Below are 14,175 nucleotides of genomic sequence, written 5' to 3' on the forward strand. Positions count from 1 at the left end.
AGCCATTACTTCCAACCATCCATTGCACCGTTTCAGTCACTTGCCACCATTTTTACCATAATTCTTCATGATGTGCCTCTATATTTATAAATGGTTAATTAACATAGTTCTCCTTTATTTTTAATGGATTAAAAAGGATCATGCATGGTTTAATAATGATAATTTGGCCAATTCAAGTTTCTGTAGCTCGGTCAAGTTCTTGTAGCTATCCCCATGGTCGAGGTAGTAGCACCATTCTAGAAGAAAATATGGCACATGGACGCTGTTTCTAAAGGTTCCAATATGGATTTGTATTGGTCAAATTCCACCCAGCTCGCACGTGTGGACCTCTAGTAAGAAATCAAAGGAAAAATGCAGCAGTTTTGACCAGTCAACTTCAAACGCGTTTTTAGAGCAAATGAAACTAATTTTGAAAATTGAAAAGATGGGTTTTTTCAGCACGAGCCCAATTAGGTTGCCGTAAGCGGTTTCCTCAAATTCGTTTTTGTTTGGGAGATTTTCCAGGTTCTTTGGAGCCTTATTTTCCAGATTGCATGAGAAAATAGTGCGCCAATGTGTCAATTAACACCCAATCAATCAAACAGAGGTTAGAATGGACTGTGCTTCACAAAATTCATGGCAATGAGGTGCCCTTTCAGTTCTTATTCTTAGCTATAAGGATCTCAATGTAGTTACAATTTCATGATCTAGATTTAAACATGAATGCAACAAATTACAGATATAACCATAAATACAAAGATGCAGTAGAAATAACACTTCATTTCATTAATGTCAAATACTGAAATATGCTTACAAATAGAATGAAAATAAGACTAGCTCGGGCGATGGTAGCTTATCTCTGAGAAGAGATGTGGCGGCTACATGCCTCTGAACTGTGTTACAATGAGGCTCCAAGGCCTATTTATTATTGAGAAACAATGGAAAACCCTAAACATCCAGAAACCTAACCCTAGGAGATGAAGCGCCAAACTATGGGCCCCGTTTGGGTAAATTGGTACATCAACTTCCCGGGGTCGTAACTTTGGCATACGATCTCCGTTTGACGTGCACAATACCTTGTTAGAAATATCTATCTAAGGAATATAACTTTTGAGTGAGAAACATGGGTCTATAACCCATGTTACTCTTGGTTTTCCCAAAAAACATCGTTTAGGGTCTCAAAGCAGCTCAGGAAGTTCAGGACCCGAAAAACTGCAAAAACTAGTAAATTGTAATACAAATAAGGGAACTGAAAAACTGAAAGAATCAATGGTGGGGGTCCAAGTGGAATAGGCAGGTGGCCAACAATATCCACCAAGATAATTCTCCCCCCTTTGGAAGCAATGGTCCCCATTGCGTTGAGTTCCTCCATGAGATGAGGAAACTTCTACTGAACTTGCTCCCTGGTGAGCCACTTGCCCTGGTGAAGGAGTTGGCTTGCTTTGACAACTCGATATAGTTTGATCCTCTGTTGTCGGGTGTTCTTGATATGTATGTCCATGATTCGATCAGTTGTGGCTTGTTCCATGCAATCTGGATTTAACTTTGTAGGTGTGAGCTGTTTTGCAATGTCTGATGTGTCTAGCAATTGTGGGAAGTATGGTCGATGGCGGTCCACATTGAATATTGGGTGTAGGCCAAGGAATGGGGGAATGTTGAGCTCAAATGCATTGTCTCCCATAGCCTTGGTAATGGTGTAAGGATCATATCAGAGTGGTCTGAGTTTCCGATAAGCTCTGGCAAGGCGTTCCTTTTGCAAATGCAGCCAGACTTTGTCGCCCACCTGAAACTTGTGTGGCACCCAATGTTGATCATGTCGCTTCTTGTACTTGGCATTTGATTTCTCCAAAATGTTGTGGACCTGCTGGTGGATATGTTGGATGTGCTCAATGAAGCTTTTTTCCTTATCGGTTTCAAATTTGACATGATCCGAATCTACCTGAGTAGCTGCAAATGGCATGGCCACATCAATGGGACATAGTGGCTAGAATCCCAAGCCCACCTGAAAAGGGTTGTGTCCAGTCGAGCTGTGGAGAGCCCGATTATAGTTGTGCTGAACATAGGGGAGGCTCTCATCCCATGTGCGTGGATGCTTTGAGTTGTACATGTGCAGAATGTGTACGATCATCCTGTTGACGACCTCTGTCTAGCCATCAGTTTGGGGATGGAAAGTTGTGGAATTAATGAGCTTGGTGTCCAACATCGACCAGAGACTGGACCAAAATATACTGAGAAACTTGCTGTCTCGATCTGATATGATAGACTGTGGGATCCCAAAGTGTACCCACACTCATTCAAAGAAGAGTTTAGCAGTGGCTTCTGCTATGATATTTTTCTTGCAGGCCGCCATAATGGCCATCTTCGAGAATCTGTCGACGACCACAAAAGCACAGTCATTTCCATGCTTAGTAGAAGGAAGGCCTGACATGTAATCCATGGAGATGGATTCCCAAGGTCGACTAGGGGTAAGCATCGGAGTATAGAGGTCTTGCATCTTGATGGTTGGTTTGGCAATGATGCAGGTAGTGCAGGATCTGATGTACTTCCCGACATCCTGTCGAAGATTCGGCCAATAGAAATACTTCTGCAACACTGCCACCGTTTTCTCGACCCTGAAATGCCCAGCGGCCCGACTGTAGTGCGCTTCCTAAATCATCTTGGCACGCTCGCTTGAAGGAACACAACGTGTCCCAGGTGGCATAACAGGGCATCCTAGAGGTAAAAATCTGGAACGTGCTGACCACCCAAGAGCGTCTGGTATGTGTGGCCAAATTTTGGGTTGCTTTTGTAGAGAAGTGGCCAATCAGAAGTCTCATGCCCACAAGAGTTGAGCACGGTGGTTAACGCCATGATCAGTGGTCGGCTCAGGCAGTGTGCAACATTATTGGTGCTGTTGCAGGTATGTGGACCACTTTTGATGGCGATCATTTTGCAACTTCCCTTACATTTGTATGAACTGTAGGGGTTGATGGTCTGTGTGGATGACCGTTTCCTTCCCCAAAATGTAATGCTTCCATTATCGGCAGGCTTGCACAATGGAATACATTTCTTTGTCATAAGTGGGATACTTCTGGACCGTGTCTGAAAGTGTCTCACTGTGATATGCCACTGGATTCCCTTGTTGAGTAAGGACTGCCTCAATAACATAGTCAGAGGCATCTGTCTCGATCTCAAATGGTTGTTGCAAGTCTGGTAATGTGAACACAGGTGCAGAGTAGAGGCGATGTTTCAATTCTGTGAATGCCTTCTGTTGATATTCAGACCAAAAGATTTTTTCTTTCGCTCCTCCCTTGGTGACTTGACTCAAGGGCCAAGTGATATGAGAGAATCCCAACACGAACCTGCGGTAGAAATTGGCAAGACCCAGAAAGCTGCAGAGCTCTGTCAGAGTGCTTGGAGCTGGCCAATCCCGAATGACTTGGATCTTGGCTGGATCCACATACACCCCCTATTCATCAATAATGTTTTCGAGATACTGAACTTGGGTCATGCCAAAAGTGAATTTCTCCATATTGGCACATAACTTGTGTTGCCGCAGTGTTTGGAGAACCTGTCGGATGTGGTGGAGGTGGTCTTCCCAACTCTGGATGAAGATCAGGATGTCATCAAAGTATACCACTACAAATGAGCTGGTGAATGGTTGTAATATGTCATCCATCAACCTCGTGAAGGTTGCAAGAGCATCTGTCAACTCGAAAGGCATAGCCAACCATTCAAAAAGGCCCTCCTTGGATTTGAAGGCAGTCTTCCACACATCAGAGGGTTCAATTTGTACCTGGTGATATCCAGACTCCAAGTCGATCTTGCTGAAATATTTTTCCCCCTTGAGTTGGTCCAGAATGTCATCAATATGTGGGATCGAGTACCTATTCCAGACAATGATCTTGTTCAGCGCCCGATAGTCAATACAGAGTCTCCAGTTTCCATCCTTCATCTGTACCAACATGATCGGGCTCCCATAGGGCGATGAATTCAGATGGATGCGACCTTTCTGCAGTAACTCCTAAATCTACCTCTTGATTTTGTCATTCTTTAGAACGGAGCGCCGATAGATTGTTCCATTTGGTAGCGGCGTACTGGGGGTCAGATCGATGGAGTGCTTGACCTGACAGTGCAGAGGCACCCGGGCGAGGGAGGTGAAGATGTCCTTGTACTCCTCTATGACCTTGTCCATCTGTTGTTGTCGTGCAGAGGGACCCTGTCTGGAGGTTGTGGCCACCGTCTTATTCTTTCCTTGAGGGCGTATCATCAGGAAAACAAATTTCCTAGTTTTGGAAATGAGCTTATTGCATTGTTTTGCAGTAACCAAAGAGATGCCGGTAGGCGGTGCTACCTCGGTATCCTGTACAACTTATTACCTAAAGTAACAATAACAACACGAGGCCTTGAATTATACACAATGTGTCACTTCCATAAGTATGGTTGGCCTAATAATACATCACAAAAATCAAGGGGAGTAACGTGGCAAAATACCTCATCCATGAAGGGCTTGATGTTGTATGGAAGGCGACACTATTGGCTCATGCGAAGATCCCGTCCTTGGTGAAGCCACTGATGGTGTACGGTTTTGGATGTGTTGTGGTTGGTAAGCCCAGTCGCTTCACGACCTCTACCGAAATGAGGTTCTTTTGGCTCCCGTTGTCGACAATGAATTGTAGCAGGGAACCCTTTACCCACATATGGGAGTGGAAGAGGCGCTCCTCCTCCTCTGGATCTTCACGTTCCTCCTTCTAGATCTTCATCGTGGCAATGGTGGCGTTGGGCTCTGCATCGATAATCTTCTTTCCTTTGTCATTCCCCTTGTCGGGTTTTGACTCAGTGTCAGAACATGCGTCTGATTCCGAAGCCTTTAACTCGGCCACTAGTGACTGCTTGGCTCGACACTCACTTGTGTTGTGAGTGGAGCTCTTATGGAACTCACACCACTTTTCTGTGTCCTTCTTTGGCTTCACGATGTTGTTCTTTGCTTGCGGCTTTGGTGGGTTGTCCTGGGCTGCCTCGCCTTGGCTTTGTCCTTTGTTCTGCGGTTTGGGATCACCTTTCCCTCGCTTCAGATTCGTAGATCCAAAGTGTCGCTTCTTCTGTTTAAACTTTTGCTCAACCTTGACGGCATATCGGTATGCCTTGCCAAGCGAGGATACGTCCGGAATTCCATCTCGTCCTAGATGTACCTAGGCAGGTAGCTGCGGTACTTGAGAACCAAATGCTTCTTAGAATCCTTGATACCCAACTTCGTGAGAAGGGTATGAAAATCATTGGTGAACTCCGATACATCTTGGTCCCTTCCCTGTCGCAATGTTGTCCACTTTATGTATTTATCCTCATAGCTCCCGACAGGGTAGTACTGCTCCTTGATGGCATCCCCGAATGAGTTCCAAGTGGGTGCGGCTGAAAACAATGAATTCATACTTTCATCCTTCTGCTCACAGTAGGTTTCCCACCACTTCATGACGTGGGGGGAAGCTTTGAGAAGTGAAAAGGTGATCTTTTCCCGGCTGGAAAATCATGAACATAAAAATATCCTTCTAGCAGATTTAACCATTTATCTATGGTGTCTGCATCTATTTGACCCTCAAATATGGGAATGTCAAATTTAACTTGTACCTTAAAGGGCGTGGCGTTTCCAGAGTAGCTGTCGAAAGTAGATGCATCGCCCTTGGGTAGTCGTTGAAGGATCCGGGCAAAGTTGTCCATCATCACATTCCTTTGTCACTCGAGGGCTTATTCGAGCAAGATTTTGATAGGATCTCCTGTCCCCTCGTCTTTCTTTTCATTCGCCATGGGAGGCTGTCAAGATTTACGAGGCTAGTCTTGTAAAGGTTCGACCAATTCAAGCCCTAACTCCTTATATCCCGACCTCGTTGAGTACATGCAAAGAAAAACAGAGAAATATCAGACCGCTCTGATACCACTAATCCGAATTTAAGCAAGAACGCAACAAGTTACCGATATAACCATAAATACAAAGATGCAGTAGAAATAGCACTTCATTTCATTAATATCAAATATCGAAATATGCTTACAAATAGAATGGAAATAAGACTAGCTCGGGCGATGGTAGCTTATCTCTAAGAAGAGATGTGGCAGCTACATGCCTCTGAACTGTGTTACAATGAGGCTCCAAGGCCTATTTATTATTGAGAAACAATGGAAAACCCTAAACATCCAAAAACCTAACCCTAGGAGATGAAGTGCCAAACTATGGGCCCCGTTTGGGTAAATTGGTACATCAACTTCCCGGGGTCGTAACTTTGGCATACGATCTCCGTTTGACGCACACAATACCCATGTTGCTCCATGTTTTCCCAAAAAACATCGTTTAGGGCCTCATAACGGCTCCGGAAGTTCAGGACCCGAAAAAATACCAAAAATAGTAAATTGTAATACAAATAAGGAAACTGAAAAACTAAAAGAAACAATGGTGGGGGCCCAAGTGGAATAGGCAGGTGGCCACCAATATCCACTTGGATCATTTCAACTCTATATAAATGATTTAACTAGAAGCAAATGACAGTGCTGGGAAGTCTAATTTATCATTGCAATATTAAAACTCAATTTTACACATTCCAGCAATAGAATTTTTTTTTCGTGGCATTCGTGTAATTGTTGATTGGTAATTTTCTTCTCTTGATCTGAGTTTTCAACACTTCGTAGCTCTCAAGAGATCTGTGAGAATAGTATAGATGTTTTCCATTTCTTTCATTTAATTTCTTTATGCTCTGTGCTTAGGATAAAAACCCTGTTTCATTTTAATGTTTTGTTCCTTTATCTTGAATTCATTTCACTTTGTGTACTTATTTGCCTCTATTTTCTTACATATCAAGCGCTTGGAAATAACAAAAATACAAAAATATTTACTTTCTTAAATTAGCTTTAAATAAGATCTCTATTAGGTTATTCTCATGCATGTATTGTTTTAGACTCAGTGATTGATTTTTCAGAATAGTTGCTTCCACTTAATTTCTCAACAATTGCCATTTCATTCAGACTAAAGTAGTAATTCATTTGCAGAAGAATAGTTTACTTCACATGCTCAGTTTGATTCATAAATAACTATCATTTCAACAAGTATTTCATGCTTTCCATAGATTAAATTCTTATGCTTTCTTAGATTAAAATGTTCATGATCCCATAGATTAAAGTTTGTAAGTTTTAGAACAAAATATCCATGCTTTCGTAGGGAAAAATCTCATGTTTCTTAGATCAATAATCTTTTTATTTTTCTAGTTTAAAATTATTTGCCTTTCAAAGAACTTAGTACTTTCATAGATTATATTAAAGAATCTAATTTCCTTTTGAAGTTTCCAATTCATTTCAGTTATGCATAAATATTGCAAGATAATATCCTAGCACATACTGTGTAGTGTACTTCGCAAGATCACATACCCAGATTGACATATAAATGCAAGTAATTTAAGAGCCAATTAAATTATCCAACACTATAGCAATCAAGGTTTCCCAAATAGTGCCCCTACTATACCCATTGGGCCATTAGGGGAGGTCTCATTAGGCTAGGATGAAAGATTAACCCCCCATTTAAGGGGAATGAAAAAAATGATCGTCAAAGCTCCTCTTCCTTCCAAGTTACCCTGTGATCCATGCTAAATGCATAAAATACAAACAAGCATAAGCACATAATTGCAAAATGAATAAAGTACCTTTTGATTTGAAGCCCACCTTCTAACATGCGCTCTTTCCAAATGGGTGAGGAAACATATGACCGATGTAGGTGGCAAAGATATGAATGACACATCATCATAGGCTAATAGTGTTTGTTGGCTGCTAGCTAAAAGAGATGGCAGGAGAAAAGTTTCTCCTATGGGGTCACCCAGTTTTGGTGGGTAACAAACCTAATTTTGTTATAAGTGGAATCTCTCTCTCGTATCATGTTGCTAGTGTATGAAAATTGTTCTTGTACTTTCTAGTGGATCGGATAGAGTGTCCCCATGTGACCAATGCTTCCTTTTCCTATAAGTGTCCGATAGTTCTCACCAAGAGTCTCCCCCCAATACCAGACTTCTGGTTATTGTTTAGACCTTATCCTGTGGACCTGATAATATCCATTTGTGACCATACTTGATTACGCTAATATAAATCTTCCTTTTGTCCTTACTCTACTTTTACATCTGAGATATCGTCAAAAAATCATACTTTCCAGTCCAAATGGAAACTCTTCCTGTCAATGTTCATGTGTTTTCCTACTTTTTATCCTTCATAATCTTGCTTCTACAAGCTTTGATTCAACAAGTTATGATCTTGAAGAAGCCTTCACCAAGGGATTAGACCTAAGGATTCATATCTAATCGTGGTTCTTCTTATATCCTTATCCATCCTACAAAGTTAATCCTTGGATTAATAATAATTCCCTCTCTCTTGTGCCATCTCAAGTTGAGTCTATGATCTCGTGTTGTATGTCCTTCATATGTAACATACAATATTTGGATTCAAAATTTACGAAAATGGTTATTGTGTTCTTCTCACTTGATTTACATGCCTCCATCTAGGAACCTGATCATATCCAATGTACCTGATCATGTCATAGGTTCTACAATCTTATGCTTTGTAGCCAAAATTTTTGCAAGAGAAACCATAACCAAAGAACTTATTTTGATAACTGGAGGTGAGGGCGATCTTGATCTTTTGAATTTGTTTCTTGGAGGAGCCTCATTAATCCACTGATTTTCCACTCCTACTTCTTTGTTGTTTGTGGATATTTTGTGAAGATTTTTTGTCATGGGGGGTTACATTTTTGGTTCCTTTCCTTCTGAGAGCTAGAGAATCATTTAAATGAACATGCTTGGACTGATTTTTCATTTGCTTGGGATCATCAAGAGAGTTATTGTGGGATGCAATGAAATTATGATCGAGCTTTTTGAGATGACTTTCATTTGGAGTGCTTGGCAGACCTTTGTTCTTGAGTGACTCACAATTTCTTTGATAATCAAGACCTGTTTTAATGAGAGGATACCTTTGCATGTTGAGAATGTGATCTAGAGATTCAGACCCTTTATGGAGCTTTAATTTGAGCTACTCCAGTTCTTCTTTAAAGAGTACAAATTTTTCCTCTAGTATTTCACAAAGTTGTTCCTTCTCATTTAGTTGTTCTAACAAAAACTCCTTTATCCTTTTAGCTTCTTCTAGTTCAACTTTGAGAGCAAGAATAATGTCCTCATTTAGATTTATTTCCTTGAAGTTGTTGCATTAGTTGACCTTCCCTCTTTATAAGGGTATTTATTTCCTTCAATGCACTTCTAAGTTCTCCTCCATAATCTAATTATGCAATAGGTTCTTCTGTCTCACCGATGAATATTATTTCACCCCTTTCATCATCGGTCACACTTCCATTGCTTTCATTGTCACTTTCTTGTTTTGAGTAGAAATTTTTCTTCTTATTAGCTTGATTCTTCTTTTGATGATTATACTTTAATCTTGGATCATCATCATTATCATTCACATTAGCATAAGGACATTTGGAAGCATAATGTTCTATCCTTCCACATTCAAAGCACTTGAAAGGGATCTTACCTTTAAACTTGTCGGTTCCCCTTTTTAACTTTCTAGCAAAATCGGCTTCTTCTTCATCAAAGTTAAAGTTTGCTTGATCTTTATTCTTTTTCTCTTCTTGGGCTGCTTGGAATGCTACTTCCTTTATTCATGATTTGTCTTCCTTTATCCTTATCTCATATGTTGAAAGTGTTCCTTGAAGTACTTCCATAGTCATTGTGTACATATTTGATAGTTCTTTAAGGGTTGATACCTTGGGATTGAATCTTGATGGAAGAGATCTCATTGCCTTTCGAATAGTAATATCATCCTTGATTTCTTTACCAAGACCTACAATAGAATTAACAATATTGTCTACTCGAAGAAAATATGAAGCAATATCCTCATCTTCTTCCATCTTTAAAATTTAAAATTGGGCCGTGAAAGATTGAAGCTTGGCTTCTTTAACCTTCGTGTCCCCTTCATAACAAGTTTTAAGCTTGTTCCATATATCATGAGTTGATTTGCACTATATTACTTTGACACATTCTGAATCTATCAAACCACTTAAGATAGCATGCTTAGCTTGTGAATTAGATATATACAGTTCCTTACGATATGCATATGTTGGAGGAGAATTAGGAACTTTATAATCAGTTTCCATAATTTCCCAAACATAAGCTCCCAAAGAAATGAGATATGTCTGCATTCTTATTTTCCAGAAAACATAGTTATATCCATTGAATATACGAGGCTTGTCAATTGTTTTGATTGAGGTCATATTTTCTTGAAATCAAACTACTAGTGGTTAAATATTCCTGAAGGGAACCTTCTATGATACCACTTGTCAACCCCAAGACCACACTGAGAGGGGGGCGGTGGGGTGAATTAGTGTGGTGACAATTTTAACATTTCAACATATTTTACCATTAGGCAAATGTGTAGTAGTGTACCATAACCATTTGCAACATAACAATGAATAAAACAATGCATCAAGAAGACATCATAAAATCAACACAACTGGACACAAGTTTTTATGCGGAAACCCATACAGGAGAAAACCACAAATTCTTCTTATTCTTCTTCAATTCATTACATATATTTGTAGGAACTGGACAATTTCCTCGATAGATTTGTAGGCACTGGCCTGTTGGAGGCACCCACCCCCAATATATGCAAGCAACTACCTGTTGTACGCTACAACTTGATTGATGCACTAAACTAAAAAATATGTAACCTTCAACTTGTCATAGGCTCCAACCTGATTGAGGCACCCACCTCCTTATTCAACCTCACATAGACAAATTTTCTTAATATTTCAAACTAGATCCACTTGCACTTCATTCAGTACAAATCTTCAAACCAAGAAAATTGTCATTGTCATACTACTGTCAAAAACCTGTCATATGCTGTCCATTCTCTATTCCAATCTATTCATCCTTTCTTAGAACCTGTTCTTGCGATGTAACCAAAGCCAATTACAACCTGCTCATAAGCCCCCAAATCACATAACAATGATTATGCTTATAAAAAATGCATCATCAAGGCTCTTATAAGTGTTCAACACTGAACCCTGACCATCATGTTTCTTCCGTAATCCAATTTGGTTTATATATGAGCCCACAAGCCCCCAAAAACCATATAAAATCAAATATTAAGTTAAGTGTTCTATAAAATGGCCCTTTAAGAGCACATTCTACAAAATGGTCAATTCCCAACAACAGTTCTACAAAATATATAGTGTCAACTTCTTAATTGTACTGCAAAATGTAAGTTTTAGGATAAATAAAAAAATAGTTTCTTGACCTGATGAACGTCTGGGTTTGAACCAGTGAACTTAGTGATGTTATAAAAACCCCTTACCAAATGCACTCTGTGTCATTGCTTGTTATATCATCTGCCTAAATTGTAATATAATTCAATTGAGAGGAGGGGGGTTCAACCCCATGACCATTTAACATCGAATGAAACCATTCAATAACAAAACAACTAAATCAGACCAGCGCTCGACCTTAGTAAAACAAAGGTTCCAATGGATATGTGCCACGGTATAAAAAATGGAGCTTAAACATTGTTATATATCCATTGGACAATAGTGGAACTTGGAAACCAACAATCCCAATCATACCATCTCTGTCAACAATCTCAAACAAACACTCAGACTTGGACTTCAATGCATATATATCAATTGTTAAAGCTCAGCTACTTGGTCAACGATTTCACTTGTGCAATGGTGGAGCTTTGCCACGATGTTCAAGCGATCAAACATAAAATGGATCTTGGCCTCATCCTCTTTGTCAAACGATCAAACAAACAATAAATCTCATCCTCAGGCTTCTTTTGTCACACGATAAAAAAACCAACAAATGTCATTCTAAGGATTCTTTTGTCAAATGATCAAGGATAAAATGACTCTCGTCCTTGGCCTTCTTTTTTCAAACGATCAAGCATACAATGGGTCTCAGCCTTAACCTCTTTGTAAAATGATAATGGTGGTGCTTGGCCATGGGCCCATTATCAATTATAAATGAATAGTTATAAGTATAACTCGGTCACAAACCTTCCTTCAAAATGTGATTCTCAACCACCAGTCTACAATGAACCAAAAGGGGTGTAGCTCGGTCACCAATCTCTGATCAAACAATCAATGAGACTCAACCTCAACCCTTCAATCAAACAACTCTAGAACTCAACTACTCAAACAAAAATGAGACTTGATCGTGAACCTCTATTCAAGGATAATAAAAAATGGTGGAGCACAACCACTTAGACAACAATAAAATCCCAAGAAAAATAAAATATGGTGGAGCCTAACCATTCAAACAAAAATGAGACTTGACCTCAGCCCTTCAAGCAGACAACCGTGTAACTCAACCACTCAACCAACAATGGTATTTGATCACAAAAATCTGTCCAATAATAATCTAAAGTGGTGGATATCGGCCACTCAGACAACAATGAGATTCCAAGAACAATAAAGAAAGGTGGAGCTTTACCACTCAAACAATAATGAGGCTCTACCTTGACCCTTCAATCAAACAACTGTGGAACTCAAACAACAATGATACTTGATCATGAACTTCTCTGTCCAAGGACAAACTCAATCACTTAGATCACAATGAGATTCAACCACAATCCTATGTCTAAGAGCAATCAAAAAATGGTGGAGCTCGGTCACTATTTGTTGCTTTCCAAATAGTCAATATTCAGAACTCAACCTCCCTGTTATTTACAACCAAACTTCAAACCAATGGACTTGAACCAATATCGAACTCAAAGCCAATGATCACAGAACATATAATGCTTTCCATTACTCTTGCATGAGTTCATTGTCGTACTCTTCCATGGCATGGGTATTTATACTTGTATTTGGTGGACCGAAATGCATGGGAGCAGACCATGAGTTGGTGGACGAGCCATAAAATATGTATTTTAGCTGTAAGCCAACCATATGACCATCAAAATCACGACCTTAAACTTTTCCCTATATTTTTTGCCTAAATTTAGAATCCATATGACCATGCCCCATGACCTGCTCTCGGTGGCTTAATGATCTTTCACATGTTAATGTCATCATGCCACATGGTAGCCCATGAGAGGCTCTACGTTTCATTATGGGATAATCCAAAACTCTTGGATAACATTTAGACAAGTTAAGCAAGAATCTGTCATCCAATTCCTCATCTGGCTATCAAAGATGTCCTGTTGGAGCATACTTGCTCGTGAATTTATCATTATTAAAGTTTTTGCACCTTTCTCCCTTATTCACTATCAATAAGATCTCTGACCCATTGATCCTCTCTTAAAATGCACACTCTTTAATGAATTCAATGATTTGGGTTTTTGCCCCATAGTTTGGGTCCTCTACTATTGTTTTTTTTTCAAACGTCCATAACTTCTTGTCCGAGAGGTGTTTTTCATAGTGTGATATACATTTGGAAAGGTCTCGACAAGGACTATCCAACCACACTACCCATAGGATAGTTAGGACATCATAAATCCATAAAAAAATCAATAAATTCGAACCTCTTTGACTTCCATGTGATGAGAACATACAAGAGATTAGGTTGTCATACTGCTTCTTAGATGACATTGTTGCTTCCTTAGGTATTCCCTTTGACATCAATGACACTTGTTGTCATTAATGACAACACTATGTGCAACACAACCATGGCCTTTTATCCAGAGTTTCCCATTCTATGCTTGCACTACCCGTCCAATAGTTTTAGGATCATAATCTGTAATAAACAAATAAAAATTTGAACAAAAATCAAGCAGAGTATAGCTTTCTAGCTTCCTTATTTCCCAAAAATGATATCCTTAGTGTTGTAGGATGTGGTTCTTCTTATTCTTCGCTAGAGTCTAATTCATCATCCTTGAATTGAAACTTGATCTTATTTGGTTCTTTCTCCCTTAGTAGGACTTCTTGTTTGACAACATTGGTGATTTCTCTAAATAACACATGTCAACTATATATAACCTTCTTATTTTTTGGGTTCTTTTATAATATTTCAGGTCATATTTATAGCCAATAAATATGCATTTCTCATATTATATCTATCTTATTCCTACTTTCCTTTGGAATGTGTATGTAAGCATCACAACCGAATACCCTAAGTTGTTTAAGAGATGGTTTCTTACTAGCCCATAACTCATGTGGAGTCTTGTCATCCAATACAGATGATGGTGATTAATTTTCTATGTGACATGCAT

Source organism: Pinus tabuliformis, chromosome 7, assembly GCF_031772625.1.
Source record: "Pinus tabuliformis cultivar Carrire ecotype Pingquan chromosome 7, CPIR1, whole genome shotgun sequence".
Classification (NCBI taxonomy): Eukaryota; Viridiplantae; Streptophyta; class Pinopsida; order Pinales; family Pinaceae; genus Pinus; species Pinus tabuliformis.